Below are 7,552 nucleotides of genomic sequence, written 5' to 3' on the forward strand. Positions count from 1 at the left end.
GATAATTATATTTTTAAAAATAACTAATATGTAACTCTAATATTTGAAGAAGATAAGAAAATATATGGTGGATGCATGTGCATAGTAATAATAGTGGAAATGATAACGGAAGTTATAACGGTAGGGGTATATTTGTCCAAAATATTATGTAGTACAACTTTTATAACATAATGTATAAAAAAACTTAACGGAAAAAAACGAACATAAATGAGGGGTATAACCTTCATTCACATTTATTATGTTTTTAGATACACACACACACACACACACACAAGTATAGTGAATCACTACAATCGTAAAACTTCAATTGGTATTAGAGCGGGTTTCAAGAACCCTCTTCTTGAGAAAAAGAACCCTGTGATTCTTCTTTCTTTCCTTTGATTGTTGCAACTTTTCTACTATCACTGCTATACTGACATGGAAGGACATGCTAGGCCTCCATAACTAATTGGCACGAACTATGCCTATTGGAAGGCAAAAACGAAGATCTATTTGCAGGCTCAAGGTGTGAATGTATGGCGAGCTATTACAAACGGATGGGAACATCCTACAACCATAAAAGAGGATAAAACAATCGAATTGACTCCTACAGATCAATGGATTGTTGCTCAAATTACAGAATGTGACAACAACAACAAAGCCTTGAATACAATCAGCGGAAGTCTTGATGAAAGCCAATTCGGTTTAATTGCAAGTTGCTCTCAAGCTAATGAAGCCTGGGAAATTCTCCAAAATTTTTATGAAGGAGATTCCTCTGTGAAATAGTCTAAACTTCAGTAGATACATACCAGATATGAGGAATTGAGAATGCAAGAAGATGAATGCATTGTCCAATTCAATGCACGTGTCCAAGATCTAAAAAATGAGGCAGTTGTTCTTGGAGAACCCTTCTCACCCGACAAGCTGGTGCGAAAAATCTTGCGATCATTGCCATCGAGATTTAGGATGAAGGTAACAACAATTTCAAGAAAGAATTGGATGAGAGAAGAAATCGGTTGCAGATCTGATGAGCAATCTTCATACATATGAGATGGATATTCTATCGCAATCAGATTCAAATAAGAAGAACAAATTTGTAACATTTCTTGCAGATGAAACAGAATCAAGATCAGATCCAGCGAATTTGGATGAAGATGCAATCGCTCTCATTTCAAGAAACTTCTCTAAGATCTTGAAACAAGTAATCGAAGAAATAGAGGAGGTAAGTCTCAGTTTTCTCGTAATTCTATTTCATCTGGATCATCCTTGAAGTCAAATTTCAGATCCTCAAATAAAAACACATCCAAGCCACAAAGTCAATCAAATCAAAATCCTAGTCAAAACCGTTCCAATTAGTGGCAAACATCTGAAAATAAACATAAGAATAAATTAATACAGTGCAGAGAGTGCGAAGGATTTGGTCACATACAAGCTGAGTATCCAAATTTTCTCAGACGAAAGAAATCTATGAAAGCTTCAACACTAAGCGATTAAGAAGATATGGAAGTCTCGATAGATGGAGATCATGAAATATTTGGAAATTTTGTTGCATTCACTACCTCTGTATCTGAATCAATAGCTGAACTAAGCAATGACTCCAATCATGAAGATGTGAAAAAACTTCCATATGAAGAACTTGAAACATCCTATCTTCAGCTATACAAGAAGTGAGAACTTCTTTTGAAAGTTCACAATGCTACAATGGAAAAAAATAGTATTCTCGAGAAGAATATAAAAATTTTGAAAGATCAACTGGTTGAAAAAGACTATCAATTATCATAATCTAGTTCAAAAAGTAATTCTCTGATCGTCGAGCTTAAAACTCTAAAAAACAAATCCAAATGATGAGCACAACTTCAACTCTAAATGAGATTTTGAATTCTGGAAGGTCACCAAATATTCGAAAAGGTTTAGGCTATATTCAAAATTCTGTCAATCATTAAACAACAAAATTTGTTTCATCTAGTGCAGGCTGCACTAGATGATTGACAGTTTATTTTACCTCACAACAAGCAGACCAGATAGCATGTATAGTGTTGGACTGTGTGCACGATTCCAAGCATACCCCAAGGAGACACATCTTAATGCTGTAAAAAGAATTATAAAATATGTCAAGGGTACTACTGATCTTGGACTATGGTATTCTCGAAATACAGGTTCTGAACTACTAGACTACAGTGACGCAAATTGGGCTGGAAATCTCTATGACATGAAAAGTACATATGGTGGATGATTTTTCATTGGAAAAAACCTTGTCTCGTGGTTCAGCAGAAACAAAATTCTATCTCACTGTCCATAGCTAAAGCTGAATATATCGCAATTGAAAGTTGCTGCACAAAATTACTGTGAATGAAACAAATGCTGAATAATTATGGCTTCAAGTTCAACTCAATTGACTTACACTATGACAATACCAGTGCCATAAACATAGCAAAAAATTCAGTCCAACACTCCAGGTCAATATTATTTATTTTCTTCAGATTAGTATAATTTTTTACCAATTAGCTGTTAGATCTTGTAGCAGCTGCAGGTATCATATGTTAATACACACACACACACACACACAGAGCTTGGAGAATGGAAAAGGTGTTAGAAGAAAAAAAAATCCACGTCAGCATTTATTACTAGTAACCTATACGTAACTTGTGAAAATTGCTAGATAAAAAAAGATATTGGTTTGTGGATCGAAATATACGTTTTGAAAGATCAGGGTGTGGCATGAATAATCAGGAATGGTTCATGGTGGGGGATGACACTTTAGCCTATTTTATTTTTTCTAGTTCTGAATCGTAACAAGAATCGCCCCTACTGTTTCAGTTCAGTTGCTATGGTGTCTGGTTCAGTTCAAATTGAATCGTGGTCATCCCTACATATAAGTAATAATTTGTTAGAGAAGAAAGGTAAATGAAATAATTATTTTAAGAGTAAAATTGTCCATTTAATATCAAATGGGAGAAAATTGTCACTTTTAAAATAATTGAGAGGCAAATGTGGATACATGAATAACTCAGGGGGAAAATGTGCTGTAAGTCTATAATTTAGGGAGAAAAATGCCATTTTTCTATAAAAAATATTATCAAAACTTTTGAATATTAAAAATATAAAAACAAATAATTGAACTAATTAAAAGAAAATGGTCAAATTTAGGCTCCTGAACTTTATATGAGTAATGGTCATTGACCTATAATAACAAATCATTAGTAGTAGTAAAAAAAAAACTCATCTAGGATCAGATCCCACATTGAAATTTAATTTAGAAGAGGGCATTGCGCTCCTCATTAAACGGGCAGCTCAACACCCCCTAATTAAGAAAAAAAGATTTAAGGGCGTTTTGGGCTTTACGATGAAAATTGCATCGTTTCAAATTTTGGCGGTTTGGAGTAAATCCGCTGCTCTGAATCGCCATTTACCAAACAAAACATCCCTCAAGACACGATCCGCTTCATAGCTCAGTGGTTAGATTTTTTTTCCCTTTCTGGTGTGCCTGGGTTTAAGTCCTAGTGGTAACTTAGTTGGGTTATTCTTTCATATTTATTTACTAGTTCATCATTTTCTTATTTATTGTATTTATTCACTAGTCCCTCTATTATTTATTTATTATTTGGTTGCCATTTCTTGAGATGATATTTCTTGGGCTTTGTATGTATGCTATTGGGTCTCACACTCCAATTAATAATATTATTATTTTCCTATTTCGCTCGATATTGTTATATCCTGTTTATGGTGGTCCCGGTCCCGATAAAACCATTATTGGCGCCGTCTATGGGGAACGCTGCAAAAGGCACACGTTCCTAGTCTCTATCAATTCTTGTATGAGCCCAAGTACGCCAAAATAGCTGAGTCGCATAGCGTTAACTCACCCCATAGGGTCAACGGAGAAATGCGAGATGCCGCTAGGCAAGCTCCGCCTCCCTTCAGAGGCGGAGGTGCCCCAGTTAGAATGGCAGGAGCTGAAAGGGGAACCAAGAAGGCCTACTCTACCCTACCGGAGTTAGAGGCTACCCTTGTACATCGCGAAGTCGCCAACACCGTGAACCAGCTTCAAAGGCGAAATTCGACGACCCTACACCCCGGTAACCTTGGGGGCAGGCCCAGCTTACCCCAAGCTGAGCGTAGTGCAAAGAGAAGTCTACAGGCCTTCTTGGACCGAGAGTCTGAGTGGGAACATAGGATTCCCAAGAAGATTACCCAACCTGCTGAGGAGTCAGAAGGTGAAAGCACCTATCGTACCCCGATAGTAGAAGGGGCTCGCAGTGAACTCGTGGGCCCCTCTCAAACGAATGTGGCCCCACCGATGGCTGGGCCAAGAAGGTAGATGCTAAGATCACCGAGTTGCTCCAATGGAAGGAACGAGGTAACCTTCCAGAGATACCAAAAATCACGGCGACCCCGCCATTCACCCATAGAATAATGAGGGAGCCCCTCCCTCCCAACTTCAAGCTTCCGAGCGTCAAGCGTTTCGACGGTTCTGAAGACCCTTAGGATCATATCATGGCTTACTAGGCCGGTATGATGCTAGTAAGATCCTCCGAAGCGGCAATGTGTAAGGCCTTTTGTTGGTCCTGAGAGGTGGATAAGTGAGTCTGGGGAGGGGGGGGGGGGAATAGATTGACTAAGGTTTTAAAAAATTTCTTCACAAGTAATTATCTTTTTAAAGATTACACTCGATCAGAGATAGAGTTTGCAGTGGTAAATAATAAGTATACCAAAATTTTAATTAGACTTTGTACTAGTTTGAGATATATTAATAAAACGTTAGGCTTGGTTGCTGAGTATGCAATGTAGTAATGGAAATGTGTAAGTAAAGAGATAGATATTTTTTTATAGTGGTTCGGCTATAACCAAAGCCTACTCCACTCTTCTTTACAACTTGTGAAGGATTGCACTAATATCTCATTTCTTAGTACAATAAATCACGCACACAGTATGCTCCCTTGATCACAAAGCCGGGCAGCACACTCTACACAGGTTTTTCAACTCTTCAAGTCTACTCCCCCTCTTTCTACTTTTCCCCAAGTAGAGTAATAATGTAATAAATTAAAATGAAATAAATTGTATAATAATAATATCATTATTATAAATTATAAATTAAAATAAATTACATTTGTGATATTATAATAAAATATACTCGATAGTAAATTATAACTATAATTTTGAATTTGTAATTCCATAAAATGAAGGAATTGAAATTTCATGGACTTTTATTTTCTTTCTACTAAAATAGAAATTTATCATGCTTGGGAGTAATAGGCAAATTATCGGTTGTTATGCCATGGATCCAGATCCACCCGTGTTCACACCGGGAGGCACGAGAGCTAGCCCAAGGGGAATCGTCACTTGCGAGAATCGAACTTGGGTTCTCCCAAAATTCTTTCTCACAAAGAGAGCTCACTTGCTACTTGAGCTACCCCATTGGGTTCAATTTTAGAACTCTATGTTCACAATTTTAGAACTCTATATTCACAATTTTAAATCTCAATATACAAAATTACATTACCCAATATTCACAATTTTTGAACTCTATACGTGCTAACAATTTTAAAACTCTATGTTCACAATTTTAGAACTCTATATTTGTTAGGAACATCATGTAATAGGTTTTGATGATACCAACTGTTAAGTAAGAATCCCCAAGTCTCGATTCATAGGCAAAACAATGTAAGTTCGATAAGTAAACTAAGAGCGAAAATACAACCGGGTAATTTGAGCTCAACTCGGGAAATATTTAAGCTTAAGGTAAACTTGTTTGAACAACTTAGAAGTTTTCGTGTTGTAAGCAAACAGATAGATCAGAAGCAGGCACGAGACAACTCTGGAGGAATAAGGGTCTACGAGACATCAACTAAGTCTCGAGACACAAGCCAAGTTCGAGAGGTAAGGACCTCTCGATATACCTATCGAGTTCGAGACGTAAAGAATATTCGAGAGATAGACCTCTCGATACATGGGATTGAAACATCAAGTGGTCGAGACATCTTTTATGGTCTCGATAAACCGGCACTTCTCCAAGAGGCTGAATGTTAGTCAACATGTGCAGATAAAATACTCTAAGTTTGGAGAAGAAGAATATCATGGAGATAAAATATTGAAGAGGTGCTGAGCGGGAGGTTTCAAAATGGACGGAAGTGGATGACACGTCAGACCTCCACCACAAACGGTCAAGAAGTGCACCAATCCTGAAGTGGTCAGATTCCCCAAACAAGGAATGATGGGAACATAAAAAGAGTAACTTTATCCAAAAGAAGCAAGTGAAGCATGAACTCAAGAAAGTGGAATATGGAATATTCACTACAAAACAAAAGGCTCAAGTTACAAGACCACTACTCCATGAAAAATGCTGAAATTGTGCAAAGACCCATGTTCGGCGTGGGAGACCAATTTCAAACGGAATAGTTTTCCCTCCAACGGAACTATTCTTCTACTCTCATATATAAGGACGTAAAGACACAGAAGAAAAAAGGGGAAAAGAGAGAAAAAGGAGTTAAAAAGAAAAGAGGTTCGAAATTCTTAAGAAGTGTCTGTCTAAAACGTTCAAGTGCAAGTGCTTAACTTGGAATATCATCCTGATATTCAAAACAGCGAGAAAACACATCTTAGTGTTTCAAGAGAGTTACAAAGCTTAAACTGTTATACATCCAGAAGGTGACCGAAGCTGCTCTACATCGAAGTTGATTCAACGATAGCTTGTGGTCAGATTGGAGTCTGTTACATTCAACTGTGACAACCAAAAACACCTTGCTTTGGATTAAGCAAGAGAGGTGGAGTAACCTGGCAGCTGTCCGAGTGAAAGGAACCTGAGGCTTGACGCGGGCTTGGTGATCAAAGGTCAAGTGCTCGAGAGGTGGAGTAACAAGAAGCGGGGCGAAAAACCTGAGGCTTGAGGCGGGCTTCGTGATCAAAGCTCAAGCGCTCGATATTGTACTAAAAAGGGAAGTTTTTAGTGCAATCCTTCCAGGGAGTTTCTGGAAGAAGAGTGGACGTAGGCGGGTTGGCCGAACCACTTAAAAATCTCTCTTGCATTTACTTACTGTTTTTATCTCTCGCTAACCTCTCGATTGCACTGCATATAAACGCACTTCTCGAACTAACTCAAACTCGTGCTAACTAAAAGGGGATAACATTTCCGCTGCGCATAAAACTTTGTCTTCACCTCGTGAGGTATCGAACCTAAACATCCTAAGTTCAATACACACGAGAGGTTGAAAAGATTTGCAAAATCTTATACAAGTCTATTCCCCCCCCCCTCTAGACTTGTACCCCATCCCCTTGGGACCAACAATTGGTATTTGACTTAGAAACACAATTTACATTCTAAAAGTTCACAATTGCCTAGAGATCCTTCTTTGAAAAATCCTTTAAAAGTTTTCAAAGCACGAGATAATCCTTCTAATATGGATAGCATGTTGTCGAGACATCTTCTCTTTGATCTTAGCAGGTTCGATGACTGGAAAACACGCATGCTTGCGTATCTATCAACCCTCCATGATGAGATGGCCGAAGTTATAACATCTGGACCAGTCAAGATCATGATGCTTCAGAGCTATAGACGAAACCATCTTCCCAAAAGTGAGGA

Source organism: Ipomoea triloba, chromosome 4 (genome assembly GCF_003576645.1).
Source record: "Ipomoea triloba cultivar NCNSP0323 chromosome 4, ASM357664v1".
NCBI lineage: Eukaryota > Viridiplantae > Streptophyta > Magnoliopsida > Solanales > Convolvulaceae > Ipomoea > Ipomoea triloba.